Raw genomic sequence first — 24325 nt, 5'->3', positions numbered from 1 at the left:
TGCTAACTGCACTTTTTTATTGTCACTCTGAGTAAATAAATAATTTAATAGTTTCATAATGATAATGATCTTTTGGGCCAAGTGCATTTGACAAGCTTCCCAGGGTTCAAATATTAACAGGAGACTTTTTTCTGTACCTGAAAATGGCTTTGGGTTGTTCCGATGTGTTCCTGGAACACCTCAAAGGGTTTGTTTTCCCTCACTGCCAGGGAGAGTTTTTTAACTAATTAGGCCTATTTTATATGCTTGAATTGCACAGGAACTCCCTTAGTCACCATGACTAATAATTTTTTTATTTTTTTCCTGTATAACCTATCTTTTGGAAGCTACCTGGGAGCCAGGTCTTTGAGTACTAGTGGGCTGCTTTCTAAATATAAACTCTTTCTTTGCTGCAAGCTCTTGTTCTGTCTTACTAGGCTTTGATGCCTGCAGGCAAACGGACCGCTTTAGTTCTGTTAACAGTCTATGGGTGGAAAACTGATTGGGGAACATTTAAAATTACTATATTAGATTTACCTTTGTTTTCCATTGTGAATCCTAGGTCAGATAGGTGAAGTACTACTTTTGCAAGGGATACACAGGGGAAAAGGTCAAGGAATACATCCCATGTTAGAGGCCTAAAGTCAAGGCAGTGACTAAGGCGCTCCAGATACCTGTGTTCTCTCCTTTAAAAGGAAGCGATGCTGCACCCTCTCTGGAACCTTAGGACAAGGTTTCACTGAAAACAGAAAACGCGCTCCAGCTTTACCAGGATTGTCACAAACTACATTACCCAGAAGACAGTGCGTCTCAGGTGAGAGGCGGGCACTGGGCGTTGTGGGACAGCGGAGAGGGGCGTTTCCTGCGGTAAGGTGGGCGGGTTTCCGGCATCTACTCGAGGGGTCGTTTGGTCTTGTACCCTGTCTGTAGCCACCTTTCGGGCTGGAACGCTGAGCATGGGCCACTTTCTAGAGGGTCTTTGTGACCCAGCACAGGGCACTGGAGAGAGTAGGACCCACTTCCACGTTCCTGTATGAGCCGTGACCCCGCCAGTAATAGGGCAGCCCGCCAAGCGCTCTCCGCGGCGTCGGCGCAGCCCAGCTGTTCGTCCCCGCGACTCCGGGAGGCGGCGCCCTGGCTCTACTCAGCGGGCACTGAGATCCCAGATCACACCGGGCCCCAGGGCGGTGCGGGCACCAGTGAGTAGAGGGTTCCCAGGCCCACCTGCGCTGGAGTCGCCGTTCACACGGTTCCACGCTCTGTGGTAGATGGAATCCCGGGACTCTGCGCCGTTCCATCTTAGTGCTCTTGGATTTAGAGTTCCTGGGAGAATGGAGTATGGGAACAGCAGATCTAATTATTTTACTTCCAACCCAGGGTTCTGAAGTTATTTCAGAGGTTGTAAGGAGAGGACACCATTTCTCGCTGTAAGGTTGAGTTTGTCGCTTCGCAGCCCTTGGCCTCAGTTCTCTCGGGTCTAAAACTGGAATATTAACTATTGTTCTCTCTGGGTTGAGGGAACTGGATAGGGTATAGTGTGACGTGCGTCCCTGAGTGTTCGGCACGGCCGAGAATATTATTCTAGATATGGTTTCTGGAAAAGGATTCCCATGATGCTATCACCTTAGGCTCATTCACGGAGAGTCTGACCCTTAGGCATCCCTGCCTCAGGTCTTGACCCAGCTGAAAGTTGGGAAAGAGGATGAAAGCCTGGAGAACAGAGGTGAGTTGGGAGCAGCGTTTTTGGAATTACTGCTCCTATCATAGGAGTAGAAGTTCCCTGGGCAGGCCGGAACTGTATTTATCTTTGCCGATGCCATCTGTATACTACAAATGAAGTTGGCCTGCCACTTACACCAGTGAATCCATTTTCCTGTTTAACACATTCACTTATATTTGAAAGGTGAATCCATTACAATATAAATTAATGACAGTGCATGGGAATGTTGCATCTCTTGGGATGTAAACTCACAACAGGCCCTAAGTTACTGGCTAGCCAACCTCTTTGCTCTTATTCTTGCTCTCATCACCTTCAGGACTTACTCATTTTTCCTTCCCTGGCTTTCTTCCAAACTTCATTCCAACCTCTTTCTAGTGTCTTCTCATTGAAGACTTCCCCGGTTGTGAGATATAAAGTTCCCCCTAATTTTTGTAGTCATTTCACTCTCTTTTGTTGTTTTCAGATCCCTTAGGGTCATATGACTGTATCTTGCATTTGTTTAGTTTCTTGTCAGTCTTTCCCCAGTGAGCACCCCCTACTCTATTCCCAGGCCTAGAACCAAGTGCTCATTAAGTGGGCCTATGTCAGGTGCTCACTAAGTGGCTGATGAATGCTTAGATTAAATCTAACCGCACCCCACCCCCCAATCATGGCCGGACCAGGGGGACCTGGATTCAAATTTTGCCCCTTCTCATTAGATAACCCTGGGCAACTTGACTATGAACCTCCGTTTGTTGATTGTGAAATGGAGACAGTGAGGGTGTTCCACTCATGGGCTGTGGGATGATTCATGAAATTGCAAACACATCTAGCTCTGACATGTTTGCTTTATGAACATTTTAATTCCCACAACCACCTGGTGAACTGGTAACTATTCTTTATTGAGGCTCAAAAAAATAAGCATGTGTTGGTTCAAAAGGCTGGATGTAAGCCCTGGGAGTCTAACTCTAGACCTAGAGACTTTCATTGCTTTAACACAGCATCTAAAGCCCTCAGGCATGCCCAGGCTGGTGTGGCTCAGTAGACTGAGCATGGCCTGCAAACCAAAAGGCCACTCACTGGTTCAATTCCTGGTCAGGACACATGCCTGGACTGTGGGCCAGGTCCTTAGTTGGGGGCACACGAGAGGCAGCAGGTCAGTGTTGCTCTCACATTTTGATATTTCTCTTCCTTCTCCTATAAAAATAAATAAAACCTTTAAAAAAAGGGTGTTGGCTTAAGGGCAGACACATAGACCAATAAAGCCCTCAGCCAAACTGAAACAGACTCAGCTGTTGCTGCTGTTATTATTATTGGAATGATTTTGTAGCCCACTCTTCTACCATCGCAAAGTGCTTACTATCACTTCTCACAGTCTGTCCCAGATTATCATTTTGTGTCACCCTCCAATGGCTTTCCACATGGGAGGCTTTTCTCTCCATACCTTTGTATTTTGTCCAAGGCACCATTAATGTTCCTCCTGAGACCAGCACGGAGAGAGATTCTCAGGAGATACTCAGTGATTTAGGTCTTGGGTCTTGGGTCTCACTGAACATATGCCACTAACCAAGCAATAGGCTCTAATCTCAATAGGCATAGAGTAACGCACCACCTCTATTTGACTTTCTAGGCATTTGTATCATTTAAAGATGTGGCCATGACCTTCACTAGGGAGGAGTGGAGACATCTGGACCTGTACCAGAAGAGCTTATACCAGGAAGTGATGCTGGAGACTTGTAGTCTCCTGGTCTCAGTAGGTAAGACTTCATCTCTCTCCCATGTGTTACCCACATCTCTTTCATTTCATCCTCTTTAAGCGTGGCTGGTTGAGAAGACCTCAGGAACCCACTTTCCCTTCTCCCCACAATCTCAGCATGTTGTATAAAATTCCTCTTGTTTGGATTCCCTGTGTCTGCATCAGGAATTATTGTATAAGAAACATAATTCATCTCAGCTCATGTGTCTAGCACAAGCTGGCCTCATTCTGACATCCTTATTCTAGATTCCCAAAAGAGGGAAGGTAATTGATTGAGCTTGAGTCAAATGTCCACACATGCTAGTTAGCAGGGCCTGTGGGTAACAGGAAGTTCTGCAAGGAGGACATGAATCAGACAGACAAGAAGATATTTGTGAGCAGTGCTTCTGGTATCTAAGCAGTATAATCTCAGCTAAAAGGCTTCTTTGGCCCCTGGTACCTGTGCAGGTGTCCCTTATTTCCTAAGGCTTGTGCCTTGCTTCTGTGTTGCTACAGAAGTTAATTTTAGAGAATGCACAGACACATTTTCAAATGGCAGCGATGGGCATCTGAAAAAACTATTTCTTTTTCTCTTTTCTTTCCTGCTTCTTGATTGTTGCTGAGAGCATCTGGGCTTAGTGATGCCTCTTTAATGCTCCCATGGCTGTTGGCTTGTTTCCTCTTCAGCAGAAACAATAGCCACAGGGCTCACAGACTTGAGCAGGCAGCATGAGTTTGCTGGGATTATGATTATTTTGATTTTATTATATTTTTATAGTATTCTTCCACTTTGCCCAAAGGAACTAATATCTTTAAAGTACTTAAAAATAGAACCGGAAAAAACATAGTAAGTGCTATACATTTATTTGTTATATATAATAAAGTAATAAGTCCCAAATGCTTTCACACCTAAACTCTAAATGTCCAGTTTACCCAGAAATCAGTCTGAATAAAAATTGAAAGGAGGGCTGAGGTCTCCCTTTTCCCCGATGTCCAAATGGTTACATCTGACAGGGCTCTCCCAGCCTTGTGTTCACATAGACTCCCCTAGGAGGTTAGTCATCAATGCAGTAAATATAGTGTTATTTTATGACAATTGTGATTACTTGTTGAAAAGAGAAATATGGGGAACAGAATTCCAGATGGAGGGACCAACACAAGCCAAGTCCCTGACGGGGCGTTGAGCTCAGTTCCTTTACAGAGAAGAAGGAAGGGCTGATGTACTATTTCTGCTCCCCATCACTGAGCCTAGGCATATGGCAGACATCAGTGACCACTTGTTTAGTGACAACTGGATGCATTCTGGCTTATAGCACAAGATTTTCTGCTCAGAGTTTCGGTGGGTCCTGGTGCCTAAGTCATTGACTTCTCTCCAGAGCCCTCTGGTTTTAAGTTTTCACTTTTGGCAAAATATGTTTGGCTCCATGGACCAGAAAACCATCTCATACTGGTTTCACCCTGAAAAAAGTGAACTTTATTTACTTTACTTTACTTAACAAGAAGCCCTGAGGTGGTGCTTGCTCCTGGGGTTGGTCAGTGCCAGCCCTGTTCTCTCTGCCTGCTTCTTCTCCTTGGTCCAGGTCTTCTGGCCAGAATTGTTGATGTGGACACAGGATGATGGACCAGCATGTAGGGCAGCAGGTCTCCACATTTAGCCCTATCTTCTCAACCTTGATTATAGACGTTTTGGTTTTTGTTTTTTTTTCAGAATTGCAACAGTTTTAGATCATGGCCTACCACAGACAACTGACTATCAGTAGATGCCATTCCCCAGTTGATTTACTCCAGTGTCTGTAGCCATCCTTGGGTACCAGAATCACCTGGGGAGCTTAAAAAACTAACAGTGCTCAATCCTTATGCCCAGAGAGTTGGTTTAATTTGTTCTGTATTTGGAACCAATTATCTCTAGGTAGTTTTGTTGTATGGAGAGGCTGAATCCTACTGACTTAATTAGAGAAAACCTGGAAGGATGAGTCTCCTTTCTGGGGTTCATAGTGGTGTGTTAAACATGTGTGCTCCTGTATACTTGAGACTTTTCCTTTTGTCTTTACCTGTTTGTTTGTTTGTTTATTTATTTATTTATTTATATTAATAATTTTATTTATTTATTTATTTATTTACCTGTTTATTTATTTATTTCTGAACTTGCCCATTGATTTTTACATGTGCAGGGCAGCCTGTTCCCAAACTAGAGCTGATCTACCTCCTAGAGCATGGGCAAGGACTATGGACAATGAAGAAAGTCCTCTCTCTCTAGAAGCACCTATACAGGTAGGTGGCTGAGAGTCTGGCAGGTGGGTGTCATGGCAGCAAGCAGGGAATCACTGTGTGTGAAATTCCATGTGCAGCAGTTTCTTTTTGTGGCCTTCCTAGGTGGTCATGGAGCACTTTGAAATATGTTTCCTGTCTTCACACTCCCAATACATTCTTTGCCTTTACTAGAGTTGAAATGTGGTATATTAGGTAAGAGACATGCTCTAAATATTTAGCCACTCACCAGCCTCATAACCCTGGGAGAGTTATGTGATCTCGTGCTTTTGGTATACAAGTAGAGCTGAGTTAATGCTACCTGCTTTAAAAGATAAAATGCAAAATCTTGGTCAGGAAATTAAGACTTTTTTTTCTTATCATGTCATATTTAATGTGGGTTAGCAGGGGAACTTTGTACCACATGATTATTCAGGGATCCAGGTGCATTCTATTGTCAATATGTGGCTTTAAGTTTGCCATATATTGAATAGGAGAGAAGAGTAGTCATATTTTTGCACATATCCTTTTGCAAATACACACACAGTAGTCATATCCATTCTTACACACATACACATCTCTTCCATTCACATCCATTGACCAGGACTGGGCATTAAGATACATGTTGTAGCATCAAGCTGGGAAATGTGATTTAGCTTTGTGCCCAAGGACAAGAAGCCATGGGTATGATGAACATATACTCAGTCTGCTAAATTTAGCCTGCTTTTGAAAAATATAATAATAGTTTCTGCATCATTGGATTGTTTGGGAATGTAACTAGACAACACGAAACTGCTTACTAGCTCACTGCCTAACTCAAAGTAAGCCTCTCAACAACAGTTACCTATTAGTAATATTTATGTGTTATTAGTCATAATGAATTGTGATATCTCAAACTTTCTGGATTCAGAAAAGTCAGTGCTTTTTTCTGCGATTACTACTTCGTTATACTGTGCATCCCACTGTTTTCCAACTCTCCGTCCAGTCATTTATTTATCCATATATTCATGCATCCATTCTTTCATTTATGTATTAGATATTCAGAAGGAGTCCCTAGCCTTGTTATTTTCCTGCCTTCCTGTCTTGTGAAACATCAAGGGGACATTTGCCCTTGTCAGCCCCACATCTGGGCTGCTAAGGGCAGCTGGAGCCATCAAGCATATGGATGAGCACCCAGGCAGAGTTGCCCGTCTCTGGCCAGTCCCTTCTCAGCCCCTCAGGGTCTGTCCCAAACCTTCATCCCTCTTCTTAATTCCACTTCTTCACTTGAATGTTTCAAAGGTGGGGAGTAGGGGTTGGGGTGTGATGGGGACATCTTTAACAGTGTAAACAATAAAAAAATTTTTAAAAAGCACCCCACACCTATCAAGATCTTACCCATTCTTCCCATTTCCCCATTTTGAATTAATGGATTTGCTGTTCAGTAAGTTGAGAAAGACAATAACAAACTTGAACAACCTCTTAACATCTCCATCTTCATTATACACAATATCCAGTCATCCCCAAATCTCAATCATATTTCATCATATATGTCTTAATTTCTGCCAGTTACAGCCTAAGCACCATACTCCAGACTATCATCATCTCTTGCCTGAATAATCCTAACATTCATAACCAGTCTCCCTATATCTGCTCTTTGCCTTTCATCATCTCTGTCTTACACACACTTCCCCATCCACTCATACTTTATTCCAAATGTCACTTATCTCCCTAGCCACTGAGATCTCACCATATGACTGACTTCATGTTGAAAGTAAGGGCTTTGCACTTGTATTTCTTATTCTTTTACCCTCATCCCTAAAGCTTCTGTAGGAGTTCTTATTCCCAGCCAAGGCTTATTCCAGCAGAATGTAGATCAAAACTTCACCTGCCTTCTCAGATGTGTTAGTTATCTACTGCTGTGTAGCAATATTACCACAGACATAGCAACTTAAAATATCACTCATTTATTATCTCTCATCTGTGCATCAGAAGTCCAGGCACAGCCTAGTAGGCCCTCTGCAATCATTAGCACATAACATGCCAGTTTACTTGCTCAAATCAAGTAATGGTGTGAAATACTCCAACAGGAGGGATGTCACACATACACTTTATCTTCTACATTCTATCACCTTAGCCATATTCTATTTTTTAAGAAGTAAGTCAAGGTCCTGCCAGCATTCTGGCAGAAGGGATCATAAAAATGTATGAATACTACCAAGGAGGGGACAGGCTTCTTCATTTAACTTTCTACCTCCTCTTTTGTTTTTTGGTTCTGTCTTTTTTTTTTTTTTTAATTTTATTTTTCAGTTACAATTTACATTTGCCATTATTTTGTATTAGTTTCAGGTGTACAGAATAGTGGTTAGATAATCCTATACTGTACAAATTATTTTCCCCCAAATTTCCAGTACCCACTTGGCACTGAACAGTTATTATATTATTGACTATATTCCCTATGCTGTACTTTATAGCCCCATGACTATTGGTACTGACTAATTAGTACTTATTAATCCCTTAACCTTTTTCATCCAGTTCCCAGTCTCCCTTCCCTTCTGGCAACCATCAGGCTGTTCTATCTATGAGTCTGTTTCTGTTTGGCTTGTTCATTTACATTGTTTTTAAAATTCTGATTAGTGAAATCATAGGTATTTGTCTTTGTCTGACTGACTTATTTCACTTAGCATATTACCCTCTATATGGTTTTGGAATTTGTACAATACTAGCCTTGTAAAATGATCTTGGGAGTCTTCCCTCCTCTTGAATTTTTTGGAATAGCTTGAGAAGGATTGGTGTTAGTTCTCCTTTGTTTGGTAAAATTTACCTGTGAAACCCTCTGGTTCAGGACTATTTTTTGCTGGTCGTTTTTTTGATTATGGTTTCACTTTCCTTAGTTGTAATTGGTCTATTTAGGTTTTCTGTTTCTTCTTGATTTAATTTTGGAAGATTGTATCTTTCTGGGAATTTATCCATTTCTTCAGATTGTCCAATTTGTTGACATAGGTGTTCATTATAATTCATTGTTTTTTCCATGGTGTCAGTTGTTACTTCTCTTCTTTTTTTTTTTTAATCCAATTTTATATTTGGGTCCTTTTTCTCTCTCACTTTTTTTTTTCTTTTTTTGATGAGTTTGGTTAAAGGTTTATCAATCTTGTTTATCTTTTCAAAGAACCAGTCCTTGCTTTCATTGGTCTTTTGTACTTTTTTTAGACTTTATTTCATTTATTTCTGCTCTGATATTTATTATTTCCTTTCTTTTACTCACTTAAGGCCATGTTGTTCAAATTTCTGGTTTCTTTAAGTGTAAGGTTATATAGTTTATCTGAGATTTTTCTTGTGTCTTGAGGCAGGCCTGTAATACTATGAATTTCCCTCTTAGGACTGCTTTCACTGTGTCTCATAGATTTTGGTTTGTTGTGTTTTCATTTTAATTTGTCTCAAGGTATCTTTTGATTTATGTGTTGATCTCATGGTTGACTCATTCATTGTTTACTAGCATATTATTTAGCCTCCGTGTGTTTTTGTATTTCAGTTTTTCCCTGGGATTCTAGTTTCATTTCATTGTGATTGACAAAGATGCTTGATACCATTTCAATCTTAAATTTATTGAGACTTAATTTGTGTTCTAACATGTGGTCTATTCTAGAAAATGTTCCACATGCAATTGAAAAGAATATATTCTGCTGGTTTGGGTTGAAATGCTCTGAAAATTGCATGCATCTGGTCTAGTGTGTCATTTAAGGCTGTTATTTTCTTGTTGATTTTCTGTCTGGAAGATCTATCCATTGAAATCAATGGGGTGTCAAAACCTCCTACTGTGACTGTATTACTGTCAGCCTATCTCTTTACATCCATCAACAGTTACTTTATACCTACAAGTGCTCCTATGTTGGGAACATAAATGTTTCTAAGGGTCATAGCCTCTTGTTGGATTGATCCCTTTATTATTATGTAATGTCCTTTGTCTCCTATTATAGCCTTTGTTTTAAAGTCTGTTTTGTCTGATATAAGTATTGCTACCCCAGGTTTTTTAACTTTCCATTTCAATGAAATATCTTTTGCCATCCCTTTACTTTCACTTTGTGTATGTATTTCATTCTGAGATGGATCTCTTATAGATGGATCTCTTATAAATAACATATATGTGGCTCTTCTTTTGTTACTCATTCTGTTACCTTATATCTTTTAATTGGAACATTTAATTCTTTTACATTTAAAGTGATTATTGATAAATACATATTTATTGCCATTTTATTCTCTATAATTTTGTTTCTCTTTTGTTTTCCTTAAAGAAGTCCCTTTAGCACTTCTTGTAATATTGGTTCAGTGGTAATGAATTTCTTTAGCTTTTTTTTTTCTGGGAAGCTTTTTATTCCTCATTCAATTTTCAAATGATAGCCTTACTGGGTAGAGTAGTCTTACTTGTAGGTCCTTGCTTTTCATCACTTTGAATATTTCATACCATTCCCTTCTGGCCTGAATTGTTTCTGTTGACGAATCAGCTGACAGTTTTATGGGAGCTCCCTTGTAGTTAATTAACTGTCTTTCTCTTTCTACTTGTAAGATTATCTTTAACCTTTCCATTTTAATTATGTGTCTTAGTGTGGACCTCTTTTGGGTTCACCTAGTTTGGAACTCTGTGCTTCCTAAACTTAATTGTCTTTTTCATTCACTTTGTTAGGGAAGTTTTCACGCATTATTGCTTCAAATAGATTCTTATTCCATTGCTCTCTACATTTCTTGTACACCTGTGATACTGATGTTGTTACATTTCATGTTGTCTCAGAGGTCCCTTAAATTATTTTTTAAAATTCTTTTTTCTTTTTGCTGCTGTGATTAGATGTTTTCTGCTACCTTGTCTTCCAAATTGCTGATTTAATCTTCTGCTTCATCTAACCTGCTCCTGATTTCTTCTAGTGTATCCTTCATTTCAGGTATGTATACTTCATTTCTGGCTGCTTCTTTTTTATGGTTTCTATGTGTTGTTTTTTTTTAATGCTTACCATGTCTTTGTTTATTTTCTCACTGAGTTTGTTCATTCTTCCTCTAAATTCCTTAAATATCTTTATAACCATTGTTTTGAACTGTTTATGTTAGATTGCTTGCTTCCATTTCATTTCATCCATTTCTTGGGTATTTCTTCAGTTCTTTCACTTGGGGTATGTTTCTTTGTCTCCCAGTTTTTGCTATCTCTCTGTATTTGTGTGTTAGTTAGACCTGCTATGTCTCCCAATCTTGGTATGGTCACCTTATATAGTAGGTGCAGTTTGGGGCTCGGTAGCATTGTTTCCCTGGTCACCTGTGCTAGGTTCTCCAGGAATGTTTGTTGTGTGGGTTATGCGAGCCCCCCTGTTGTAGTTGAGTCTTGTTTGCTGTTGGCTCATCTGTAGGTGGGGTAGACCCTCATGCTGACTGAGGATTGACTCAGACCACCAGGTGCTGTGCAGGGGCTTACACCATGAAGTAGAATTTGCCCCAGCACTGTCTGGTGTCTGCTGAGATCTCCCTTTTGGTGTACCACTTGTGGAGCTGAATGGGTTGTGCTCTGATGTTGGTCTAAAGACTGCCATTGGGTATGCAGGTTCTGGGGTCCCCTGGGAGGGACTCTGGTTCAGGTCACTGTCAGTCGCTGCCAGTGGCTCGCCCTGGGCTACCTGTTTGGAGCTACCCATGATCCACAGTGAGTAGCTTCATCTGTTGAGCCTTGGTATACATGGAAGGGGCCAAGCTGTGTTCCAAGGGTAGCTTCCACCAGCACCAAACCCAGGAGTTGGTGAGCAAGAGGCCCAAGGCACCATGGGATTTGTCTGTGCCTGTTGGCTGCCTGGTAGGCTCAGTCACTTGAAGAGCCTCTGGCAGTACGCAAGTTGCATGAGGTAGGTTCTCAGTCACCAGGTATTAGTATTCACCAGGTTAATACAGACTCAGACTTGGTGCCAGCACTGGGTGGAGGCCACTGATCAAACATCTTAGGGTATACCAAAGTCAGCTGTCACTGCCCCTACCAGGGGCCTTTGGACCTTTATGGTGGGTTAGGTTCTCAGGGAGTCATCAAGGTGAGGCCAGCAGAGCTCATGAGGCTAAAACAGACCAAGTTTGGCCACATGGAGGGAGTGCTCTGCACAGAAACAGTGGAACAGGTTGGGCATGTAATGGGAAAATGTCTCCTGCCCTAGAACCACACAGCTCAGTTTCTCTTGTTAGTATCTGCCACCCTGACTTTCTTGAGGACCTTACAAGAAAGTCTGGACCATGGGCGCAGGCTGTCTGTAGCTTGCTGTCTCCTTCACAGAGTGAGAGCTCAGCAGCGCAGAGCCACGGGGAGTCACAAGCGTGAGGTTAATGCATTCCTCCAGGCTAATGCCACCTAAAGGAAGTGCTTGATCCTGGAAAGATGGTGTCTATGGGCAGTATGAGAGAGGGACACAGCACAGGGACATTGGCAGCTGTTTCTTCAGCCCTCTCCCTGGAGCCACACCACCCTGTCTCTCCTTGTATGGCTCCAGTTTGCTCTGAGCTACCTTTCCTTTGCTAGAGCCCAGGGTGAGTGGCTGCAAAGGAGATTTTATGCACTGGCCCTTTAAGAGGGTGCCTGGGTTTCTAGCACACTCTCATCTCTCCCTGGGAGACAGAATCCCTGCTGATTTTCTCAGCCAGATATTATGTGGGCTCTTCCTTTGCTTGTCAGGGGGAACCTTTGCAGCTGAGATATTTCTCCAGATTCTCAACCAGCTCACGCATGTGGGACCAGCCGTTTTTCATGTCTCTGCCCCGCCTACCAGTCTCAATGTGGCTTCTTGTGTATCTAAGGATTTAGTTATAAGACTTCCACTCCACTAGTCTTCAGTTGGTTATTCAGGTTGATTATTCTATAATTTAGTTATAATTCTAGTTTGGTCATGGGTAGAGGTGAGTGTAACTTCCACTTACTCAGCCACTATCTTTGATCTCTCCTATCTCTTCTACATCTTACTCTTCTCTCTACCCAAGATAAAAAACATGGTTTCTGATACTTGGGGGAAACATAAAACAAAAAGTGCTCTTGGCTCCCCTACAGCATCTAAAATATTTTGCTCCACCTGAGAACTAAGCTTCTTGGAAGAGTTTTCTCATTCTCTGAGGAGACATCTACACAGGGCTTGTGGACTTCCCTTGTAGTATTTTTTTTTCCCATTCTTGTACTGAGGTATAATTTATCATAGTGAATGTACAAATCAAAAGATCCTTCTTTATGAATGTTTGCGTATATATATATATATATATATATATATATATATATATATATATATATATATATAACAGAGGAACCACCATAGAGGTCAAGAAATACCGTGCATTCAGCACCTCACAGGCTTTTTATGCTTCCTCTTTGTCAGTATCACCTTCTACAAAAGTGATGATCACCATATCACTCTATCACCATAGATTAGTTTTGAAGGCTTATAAATTGATGCTCATAGTATATAATACTTGGTCATATCTTTTGATAAACATTATGACTCAGATTCATATGGTTTGGTTGCATATAGTTGGAGTTCATTTATTACTGTGCAATATCTCAGTGAATGAAGTTTTACATATACCCATTTTCCTGTTGATGAACTTTTGGTTTAGTCTGCATTTTTGAAATATTATGAAGAATGCTGCTATGAATAGTCCTGATCATATTTTTTGTTAGATATAGGCTCACATTTCTGTTAGGAAAATATATATGGGTGGACTATCTTAGATAATGACTAGCTTTAATATAAATGCCCACACTGTTTCAAAGTGACTGTACCATTTCACATTCCCACCAGACATGTGTAACAGTCATCATTTTCACATATACTGCTGAGCAGGTAGTATCTACCCCTTTACTCTTTGAGGCCCAGTAGTGGTATTTCTCAGCAGCATAGTACTGAAAATGTTCTTCAGATTGCTATAGACATTCTGATTAACAAATGCAACAAGTATAATGATAATATACATAGATATGTCCAGAAAGTATCCGGCCACACACTATGAAAAATATAGAGACATTTATTAAAGAAGACACAGGATACAAGAAACATTGTACATAGGACAACGATGCCTCAGTCCCCTTCAAAGTAGGTACCATGGGACCTCACACAGTTCTCCCAACTGCAACACGATGTTTCTTTTGCCCTGGTAGCAGAAGCTGTGGAACGAATTTTGCCATGACACATTTCATGTTAAGATCCTGTGTCAAAATCTCAGACACAGTAGGTTTTAGAATCCCCAGATCATCTTCTAGTTCTCACACTGTCAGTCGCCCCTCTTTGTTGATTGCAGCCTGTACATGTTCAGGTGTTCTCCTGGTTGCAGGTCTTCCAGAAGGTGTATCACTTTCAATAGATTCTCGACCATTTTTGAAGCATTTGTGATACACTTTTATTTGCACCACACTCATTGCATTGTCCCCAAAAGCCTTCTGAACCATCTGAATAGTTTCTGCAGAGTAAAGTTGAAGCTTAATGCAGAATTTGATGCAAATTTATTGCTCTACTTGCTCATTCATTTTGAGTGCGATGGCCAGAGTACAGACGCTCACTCAAAAGTGTCTACTGCCAGCTGACTAGTACAGTAAAGTTGTCATTGTTCACACATGCTCATTTCAGTCCACTCTCCTTGGCTGCCAGGTTACATCCATGTTGCACAGACCATTCTCATTATATTAACAATGGCTGAACTTTTTCTGGACAGACCTTGTATACAGTTTAATGAACATTTGCCATACACTATGCTGATTGATTTACATCCTTTTTCTCATGTAATATTGATACAGATGGAATGTTTGTGTCCTCCCAAAATTAATGTATTAGAGGTATAACCCCCCAATGTGATTGTATTAGGCAGTGGGGCCTTTGTGGGGTAATTGAGTTTAGATGAGGTCGTGAAGATTAGTGTCCTTGTAAGAATGGGGAGAAAAAGGAGAGCTCTCTGATGTCTCTTATAAGGACACTAATCCTATCAGATCAGGGCTCTACCAATATGACCTTATTTAACCTTAACTACTTCTATAAAGGTCCTATCTTCAAATATACATTGGAATTTAGGGTTTCATCACATGAATTTTGGAGGAACACAAACATTCAGTCCATAACAGCAGGCTAAATAATTTGCTTTAGAACAACTAGTTTGGTAGAGGTAAAATTTGAACTGAGGTATTCTGGATCCATGCCCACAAAACTTTCAACCTCTATGATTTACTCAGCAAGAACTTTTATCATTATCATTATCATTATCATTATCATTCCTGAGTTTTTGCTACATTTTGCTCTTTTGTTTCCTATTTTTTCTGACTTGACCTTTACTGTCATTGTCTTTACTCTAATCCCTTCTTCAACTGTAGCTTCAGCAAGAATCTCACAGCCTTTACTTTTTATCCTGTGTACTGTGTCTTGGTGAACTCACTCATGATCATACCTTCAACTTCAACCCAAATGTGTTAGGCCCCATGATATAGGCATACTGGCTAATGTACACAAATTGCTTACTTGGTGCCTGGCACCTTGCTATGCACTGTATATACACTCTTCCACTCCATCCTCAACAGACCTGTCAGGGAGGCTAAAGGAATTTGAATGGCTTGCTAAAGGCCACAGAGCTAGTGTGAGATACTGCTAGAGCTTCAGACTTTGTCTCAGAGACTGTAAAAATAATTACAGAAAATATGTGTAGGTCCTCTAACTTTTGTCCCAAGGTGAACAGATTTAGAAACACCATCAAATGTTATTTAGATACTATTATCATTAGTCAATGCATGTTCTGTTTATTTTATTTTATTTCAGTTTATTCATGTATTTTATTAATTCCCCTTTAAAAGATTGTAGTCATCACCAGAAAACCATTCCCCTAAGTACAATGTGTTTCTTTCCTTTCCCATTCCTGTGCTGCCTCCCTTCCTCACTAGATAACCATTTTTTTTTTTTTTTTTGATTTACTATTCTATTACTTGTTCTATAGGAAGGTTTGTTATTCCACATTTGGGTGGGTTGGTTTTTTTTTTTTTTTGGATGAATATAGGGCTATTCACATATTCTGTTGTTTCTTGTGTTAGTTTTGGTACTTTGAGTATTTTAAGGAATTTGTCCACTTCATCTAATTATTCTATTGATTAATTTTTAAGATTATTTCATCTTAAAATGGTAACCTTTGTTATCTATATATTTTACCACAATAAAATCTAAAAAAATAAATTTAAGATATGTGCATAGCATTTTTATATTGCCATTAAAAATGATACTCAAAAAAATTTAAAAAATTGTTTCATCATACTCATGTATGTATATATTTTGCATTTTTATTTGAACATTAAAAAAAGCATGTGAGTTTATATTACGGAATTTGTACCTTTTACTTAACAGTATATTACTAAGTTTCATAATACATGTAGCTATTGTTCATGCATTTTTTTCTAAGTTGAATGAATGTAATAAAATGTATTTATCCATTTTCATGGGCATTTGTTGTTCCTAGTTTTTTGTACCCACAAACAGTACTGTTATGAAAATTTACATACATACGTCCTTATGCACAGGTGTAGGAATTTATCCTAGTAATATTCCTAAGAATGGAATTTGTAAGTTATAAGGTAAGCAAAATGAGAACTTTATTAGATGATGCCCTGTTTTCTGAAATGATTATTTATGTTTATTTATACTCCATCTGCATTGTATGAACAATTCCATGGATCTCTATTCTCTCCAAAATTGTCCTTGTCAGGTTCTTAAGCTTTTTCAGTCAGGTGAGTATAAAATGGTATCGCACTGTGGCCTTAATTTGCCCTTACTTCATATCCAAGAAAGTTGAGCACATTGTCATATGTCAATTGGCCAATATTTTTTTTCTGTGAAATGTTAGCTCATAATAATATGCTCGGTTTTCATTTAGAATGTGTGGTGTTGCAGGGTCCCAACTGTAACTTGTAATTTTGTTTACCTCACCTTTCAACTTAGTTTTTAGGTACATAAATATTGAGGCTCTGATGTCTGGTACATACAGATTTAGGGCTGTTATGCCTTTCTGGTAGATTGGTCTGTTCTTCATAATATAAAATGCTCCTCTTTATCTCATTTTCCTTGCTCTGTAGTCTATTGTATCTGATATTAATATAGCCAACTTTGTTTTGTTTGCCATTTAAAAATTATATCTGGTATAGACAAATTGACTAGTCTTGTCTTTTATAATTAATGCTGTTGTATCTGGTGAAATTTTTCTCTTTCCCAAGATCTAAAAGATACTCATTTTTACTATTTACTCAAAGTTTTTCATGTTTATCTTTGACAATTAAGTCTTAATCAATGTGGAACGTCTGTGGCATGATTTCAGAATACAATTTTATTTTTCCCCATATGACAAATGATTTTTCTAGATTTATTTATGGAATAGTCCTATCTTTTTCTTATGATCTTCTCTGCTACTACTGTCATATATCCAAGTTTATGTATGCATTCTGGAGTTCTCAGTTTTATTTTTTTTTCTTTTTACAGTTTGACAGTTTATCTTATAGCTTTGCTTATTAGATCCCATTGCATTAATGTATACAAATTCATCATAATTCTATCTTCAAAGGGCAAGTCCTATTGGCTTTATTCTTCTTCAGAGATATCCTGGTGCCTTTGTTTTGTTTTAATATAAATTACACAAACAGCTTGTCAATATCCATGAAAATCTTGATCTGTATTTTATCTGAAGTTGTATTCAATTTATTGATGAATTTGAGGAGAATCGATGACTTTATATTATTAATCTCTATATACATCTTCATTAATGTGTTCAGTTTTATAATTTTCTTCATCTATATGTTTTCAGTCTTACATCTTTTCACCTAGTCTTTACTGATAGTAAACTCAGTATGTCTACCTAGTAGTTTCTACCCTACTGCTCTTTTGCACAGGCCAGAATCCTGAGAATTTGTTTTACTTCTCTCCTTGCCTGCCTTTTCATCTTCATCTCCACCATTCTCTCACCCACTTTACTTTGGCGTGCGTTCAGCATTCTCTCAAGACTTTGAACCTTTGTACTTTCTGTCTGTTGTAATTTCTCTACTAATTCCTCTGTCTGGGAATTTCTACTCTCCTGTGGAAATAAGCCCACATACCATCTTTTCTAGGTAGGCTCCCATGATTTCTTTGTGTCTCCAATCTGGGCCAAATTAGTTTTATGTTCCCTGTGCTGTCATAGCATCATGAGATATCTTTTATAGAGCACAGTCATTACACACAATGCAATTATTTATTCTATCTACCTTTCTTCATTGTAGAGATTGAGGAGGAGCTTTCACTCTAGATTTCTCTATGAAAAACCCAGCTTTTCCTTCTGGGTTTTCTTTTAAAGAAGTCAAGAGTCCAAGGATTAATAAAGAAAGAAATTACAAACCTAAGTTTAAGAGATTGAAATGCAGTACGCATTAGAAGCATTATTTTCTTTTTTTTAATTTTTTTTAAAGATTTTTTTTGTTTGTTTATTTTTAGACGGAAAAGGGAGGGAGAAACAGAGGGAGAGAAACATCAATGTGCGGTTGCCTCTTGCATACCCCGTACTGGGGACCTGACCTGCAACCCAGGCATGTGCCCTGACTGGGAAATCGAACCATTGACCCTTTGGTTCACAGGCCAGTGCTCAATCCACTGAGCCACACCAGCCAGGGCAAATTTTTTTTCATCTTCATTATTCCACTAAATGGGTGATTTTGTTTATTTTTGTTCACATTACGTAATAGATACCATTTTTTGTACTGAATTTTCCTCAGGTGAAAAAGTGAAACTCGAGAACACAGAGCCTACTGCTTCTCAGCTGGCCTTCACTGAGGAAAACTCTTTTAAGGAAGGAGTAACGCAGAGTGCCTCTAGGGGTTCCAGATTGGAGCAAGTGAGGGATCAGGAAAAGCTATCAGAAATGGAGAAAAAGAACTTAAGGCCAGGAACAAACCCCCCACAAGAAGACATGCCATAGGAGGCTGAGCCATAAACATAGTGATTTGGAGACAGATAATCGTCTGTGTTTAAGGGGTTTACAGGAGCGAGTAGATACACAAGATGTTTTTCATGAGTATGAATTCCAAAGACCAGGAAAAGACCCTGTGATTGATGCAAGAAAGAACTACAAATGCAAGGAATGCGGAAGGGGATTCAGCAAGAATTCGGTTCTTGTTCCAACAGATTCATGCTGGAGTAAAGCCCTATGAATGCAATGAATGTGGGAAAGCCTATCGTTATATGGTAAATATCGTTCGACATGAGACTTCATACTGGGGAAAAACCATACAAGTGTACTGAGTATGGGAAGGCCTTCAAATGTAGGTTTAACCTCACAGAGCACCAGTATATTCACACTGGAGATAAGCCCTATGAGTGCAAAGAATGTGCTAAGGCTTTCACCCACCACTCTACTTTCATCCAGCATAATATGACCCTCACAGGAGAAAAACCGTTTTTATGTAATGAATGTGGAAAAGCTTTTTACCTCAACTCATCCTTCATTCAACACTTGAGGATTCACACTGGAGAAAAACATTATGAGTGCAGTGAATGTGGAAAGGCCTTTCCTTACAGTTCCACTTTTGTCTGACATAGGAGTCTCCATACTGGAAATAGGCCCTTTGAGTGCAAAGAATGTGGCAAAACTTTTTCTGACAGCTCTTCCTTAATTCAGCACTTAAGGATTCACACTAGTGAGAGGCCCTATGAGTGCAGGGAATGTGGAAAGGCTTTTAAACACCAGTCTGTTTTTATCCGACATAGTAGGACCCACAGTGGAGAAAAACCCTTGGAGTGTAAAGAATGTGCAAAAGTCTTTTACTAGTCCTCTTCCTTTACTCGACACATGATGACTCACACTGGAGAGAAGCCCTACATATGCAAAAAATATGGAAAGGCCTTTACTCAACCTGCATATTTTGTTAGGCATTATAGGATACACACTGGAGAAAAACCCTATGAGTGCAAAGAATGTGAAAAGGCCTTTTGTGACAACTTTGCCTTAATTCAATACATGAGAACTCACACTGGAGAGGAACCCTATGAGTGTAGTGAATGTGGAAGGGACTTTACTTATTGCTCCATTTTTATCTGGCATGAGAGGACACATACTGGAGAGAAGCCCTTTGGGTGCAAAGAATGTGGAAAAGTGTTTCATGACACCTCTTCCTTAATTCTACATATGAGGATTCACACTAGTGATAGGCCCTATAAGTCCAGGGAATGTGGAAAGGCGTTTACTCAACCTGCAAATTTTTTTCAGCATAAGATCCACACTGGAGAAAAACCCACTGAGTGCAAAAAATGTGAAAAGGCCTTTTGTGATGTTTGCCTTAATACTGAGAACTCACACTGGAGAGAAAGCCTTTGAATACAGTAAATGTGGAAAAGTCTCCAGCCACATTTCATCCTTCACTTACCATTGAAAGATTCATACCAGGGTTTAAAAGATGTAGGAATGGGTGAAAAAAGATGGCGAAGGAATGAATGGGAGTCAGGCTGACCTCCTCCCAAGACCAAACTGGAATTGTGACTAAATAGTGGAGAAATCACCTGGAAAACAATGGAATGATAGAGGGAGAGGAGCCTTGGAGCTGTGGACAGACAGTGGAATCAACTTTCACACATCCAAATGGGTGAGAAGTGCGGTGGAGGCTCAAGAGGGTGGGCTAGGCGCCTATGGGCACCAGCACCAGAGGGACACTGAAACGGCCAGTTGGATCCCCCTGAGAAGAACAGGGTCTGAATCATAAACAAGGACCTCCTAGACTACAGCAGCTGAAACCAGGAAAATACACAGACAAAACGCAACCCCGAAAAGCTTAGGGGCGCTCTCTGCCAGAGACGGTCAGCTGGAGATGCAAAGAGACATTTAAAGGGCCAATGCAAAAATTTGCAGGGGCAGCCGCCTTCCTTAATCTCTGGGTAGAGGTGACAGCTGAGTGGGCTGGTGCCTGAGGAAAGACTGGTGAGGAAAACTTTGTGAAGAGAACTGAGACGGTGGCTAGCAGAGCCCCGGTGATAACTCACCTCCCACTCTGCAGTTACCATCTCGCTCAGGCATAAGTGAATCAATAAACCTGCATTTTGCGCACTCTGCACACAGCTTGTGTGCGTGTGAGGTGGGAGCTGAGTGAAGACTGGCTAGAAGAAATAGAGGATCCCTGGCCAAAGGGGACACACAGCTGTCTAGAGACCCTTGAGGAGAGACTGGAGATGGAGGCGTTGGGGAAGGAACTGGAGGAGTAGATGGCATTCCTCGAGCTGACTCCCTCCCCATTCCGTAGTCTCCATTTTGCGCATGCAGGCCACGCTCCAAAAGAGGCAGAAGCGGGTGCATGAGCAAGTCGTCGTGGGATTACAATGTGGTCCACAGAAATAGTGGACCCCTGGCTGAAGGGGTCACAGAGCTCCCCACAGACCCTTGAGGAGAGACTGGAGACAGAGGGACTGGGGAAAGAACTAGAGGAGTAACCGGGGAGTCCCTGTGCTGACTCCTTCACCAGTCCACGTCCTCCATCTCGCTCAGGCAGACTACTCCCCTGAGTGACAGCAGCCTATAAGGACACGATAGTCCTGCCATCAGGAAGCACTGCTCTGCCCTGTGGTGTCTAAGCCTGACAGATGAAAACAGAGTGGCCAGATTGACAACTGCAGGAGACAGACACAGACATTAGATTCCTGGAAGGCTCAAACAAACGGCCCAAGGTCAGACAGGGTCAACAACTGACATCATCACAGGCAGACCCAGAAAGAAAAGAAATAAATTAATAAATAAAAAGAGCCGCCTACTACCATAGAAGTTTAATCCACCAAGTCAGGAAATCTAGACAAATCAACTGAAGCATAAGCCAAAAAAAAAAAAAAAAAAGACTCTCACAAATAATGGGAAGGAGAAGTTCCCCCCAAATGAGGGGAAAGGAGGAATCCCCACAGAGAGAGCTAAATGAAATAGAGGCAAGGGAACTATCAGATATTGAATTCAAAACAATGACTCTAAGGAAGTTCAATGAGCTCAGCCAGTTCAAAGAGAACTATGAGAAACTGCAGGGAAACTATCAGGAACTTACGGCAAAGTATATCAATCTGGAAAAGGACATAGAAACTACCAAGAAGACACAAGAGGAAATGAAGACTAGCATTTCTGAATTGAAGAACACAGTAGAAGGAATCAAAAGCAGAGTACATGAAGCAGAGGATCGAATCAGCGAGCTGGAGGACAAGGTAGAAAAAAGCTCCCAGAAAGAACAAGAAATGGAAAAAAGACTTAGGAAGAATGAAGAGGCATTTAGGGAAATGCAGGACAACCTGAAACACAATATCAGCATAATAGGGATACCAGAAGGGGAAGAAGAGGAGCAAGGGTAGAGAACCTGTCTGAAAGAGTAATGATGGAAATTTCCCCAAATTGAGGAGAGAAAAGGTCTCACTGGTCCAGGAAGTACAGAGGGCCCCATTCAAGAGGAACCCAGTGAGGCCCATTCCAAGACACATCATCATTAAAATGGCAAATATCAAAGACAAAGAAAGAATCCTAAAGGCAGAAAGGGAGAAACAGGTAGTAACATACCAGGGAGTGATACAGCTACCAGCTGACTTCTCAACAGAAACACTACAAGCCAGAAGGGAATGGCAAGGAATATTCCAAGTCATGAAAAGCAAGGGCCTACAACTAAGGCTGCTCTACCCAGCAAGGCTCTCAATTAAAATAGAAGGGGAAATAAGGAGTTTCCCAGACAAAAGAAGGCTAAAAGAATACGTCTCCACAAAACTGGCACTACAAGATACGCTAAAGGGACTGGTTTAAGAAAATGAAGAAAAAGAGTGAGAAAGAGAAAAACACAGGTACAAAGGCAAGAAATGAATAAGTTTCTGTCAATAATAACTCTCAATGTAAAAGGACTAAGGTCCCTATCAAAAGTCACAGCATAGCTGAATGGATAAGAAAACATGACCCACACATATGGTTCCTACAAGGGACCCACCTCAGAACAAAACACCTACACAGATTGAAAGTAAAGGGATGGAAAAAAATATTCCAAGCAAATGGGCAAGAAAAGAAAGCAGGGGTAGCAATACTTATTATCAGACAAAATAGATTTCAAAACAAAGGCCATAAAAAGAGACCCAGAGGGAAATTTTATAATACTTAAAGGAAGAATCCATCAAGAAAACATAAACATTGTAAACTTATATGGACCCAACATAGGAGCAGCCAAATATACAAGGAAAATCTTGGAGGACTTCAAAAAAGATATAGATAGCAACACACTGATTAGGTGATTTTAACACCCCATTGTCAAAAATGGACAGATCTTCCAAACAAAACATCAACAAGGATATTGTGGAGCTGAATGACGCATTAAATCAAATGGACTTAACTGCCACATAAGGAAACTTACGTCCCAAAGAAGCAAAATACACATACTTTTCAAATGTGCATGTAACTTTTTCAAAGATAGACCACATGATAGGACACAGAGCAAGCCTCAGCAAATTCGGGAAAATTGAAATAATACCAAGCTTTTCCTCAGACCACAAGGGCTTGAAACTGGAAATCAGTCTCAAAGAGAAACCTCAAGAACTTGCAAACTCATGGAGACTGAGCAGCACACTATTAAACAATGAATGGGTCAATAATGAGATAAGAGAAGAAATCGAAAAGTTTCTGGAAACAAATGAAAATGAACACACAACAGTCCAAAACCTATGGGACACAGCAAAGGCGGTCCTGAGAGGGAAGTTCATAGCATACAGGCCTACCTAAAATAGATAGAAACATTTAAAATAAAAGACTTAACACTACAACTTCAAGAACTGGAGAAACAACAACAAATAAATCCCAGAGAGAGAAGAAGGAAGGAAATAATCAAGATCAGAGCAGAACTGAATGACATAGAGATGAAAAGAACAATTCAAAGGATCAGCCAACTCAGGAGCTGGTTCTTTGAAAAGATAAATAAAATCGATAAGCCTTTAAGCAGACTCATCCAGAAAAAGAGGGAGAGGACCCAAATTAATAATATCAGAGATGAAAGAGGAGAAATAACAACTGATACCACAGAAATACAAAGGATCGTCAGAAACTACTATGAACAGTTATATGCCAAGAAATTTGAAAACTTTGATGAAATAGACACATTTCTAGAAAAGTATAATCTTCCAACATTGAAGGAGGAAGAAACAAAAAACTTGAACAGACTTGATATCAGCTGTGGAAATTGAAGTAGTAATCAAGAAATCCTGGCACACAAAAGCCCTGGGCCGGACGGTTTCACAGGAGAATTTTACAAAACATTTAAGGAAGAGCTAACCCCCGTCCTTCTCAGACTATTCCAAAAAATCCAAGAGGAGGGAAGACTCCCAGACTGCTTTTATGAGGCCAGCATCACCTGAATGCCAAAACCAGGTAAAGACCCAGAAAGAAAGAAAACTGCAGGCCAATATCGCTGAAGAACACAGACACTAAAATCCTCGACAAAATATTGGCAAACCTCATCCAGCAACACATTACAAAGATTATCCACCATGACCAAGTGGGATTCATCCCAGGGATGCAAGGATGGTTCAATATATGCAAATCAATAAATATAATACATCACATAAACAAAAGGAAAGACTAAAACCACATGATCATCTCGATAGATGCAGAAAAAACATTCGATAAGGTACAGCACCCATTTAGGATCAAAACACTCAGTA

General features: G+C 40.2%; 1 long non-coding RNA gene across 1 annotated transcript in view; it reads left to right on the top strand.

Moving 5' to 3' along the window:
• The first annotated feature begins 870 nt into the window (after positions 1–870).
• LOC129083180 (uncharacterized) overlaps positions 871–24325 on the top strand; it is a 45679-nt gene continuing 22224 nt past the window's right edge. Inside the window, exons 1-3 of the long non-coding RNA XR_008530468.1 lie at positions 871–1702; positions 3309–3435; positions 5585–5684. This is a non-coding gene — a long non-coding RNA (uncharacterized LOC129083180). The remainder of the gene's footprint in view (positions 1703–3308; positions 3436–5584; positions 5685–24325) is intronic.

Source organism: Pteronotus mesoamericanus, unplaced genomic scaffold (genome assembly GCF_021234165.1).
Source record: "Pteronotus mesoamericanus isolate MK-2021 breed Mesoamerican mustached bat unplaced genomic scaffold, CSHL_Meso_final scaffold_165, whole genome shotgun sequence".
Lineage (NCBI taxonomy): Eukaryota > Metazoa > Chordata > Mammalia > Chiroptera > Mormoopidae > Pteronotus > Pteronotus mesoamericanus.
This window is presented reverse-complemented; position numbering and strand designations above follow the sequence as displayed.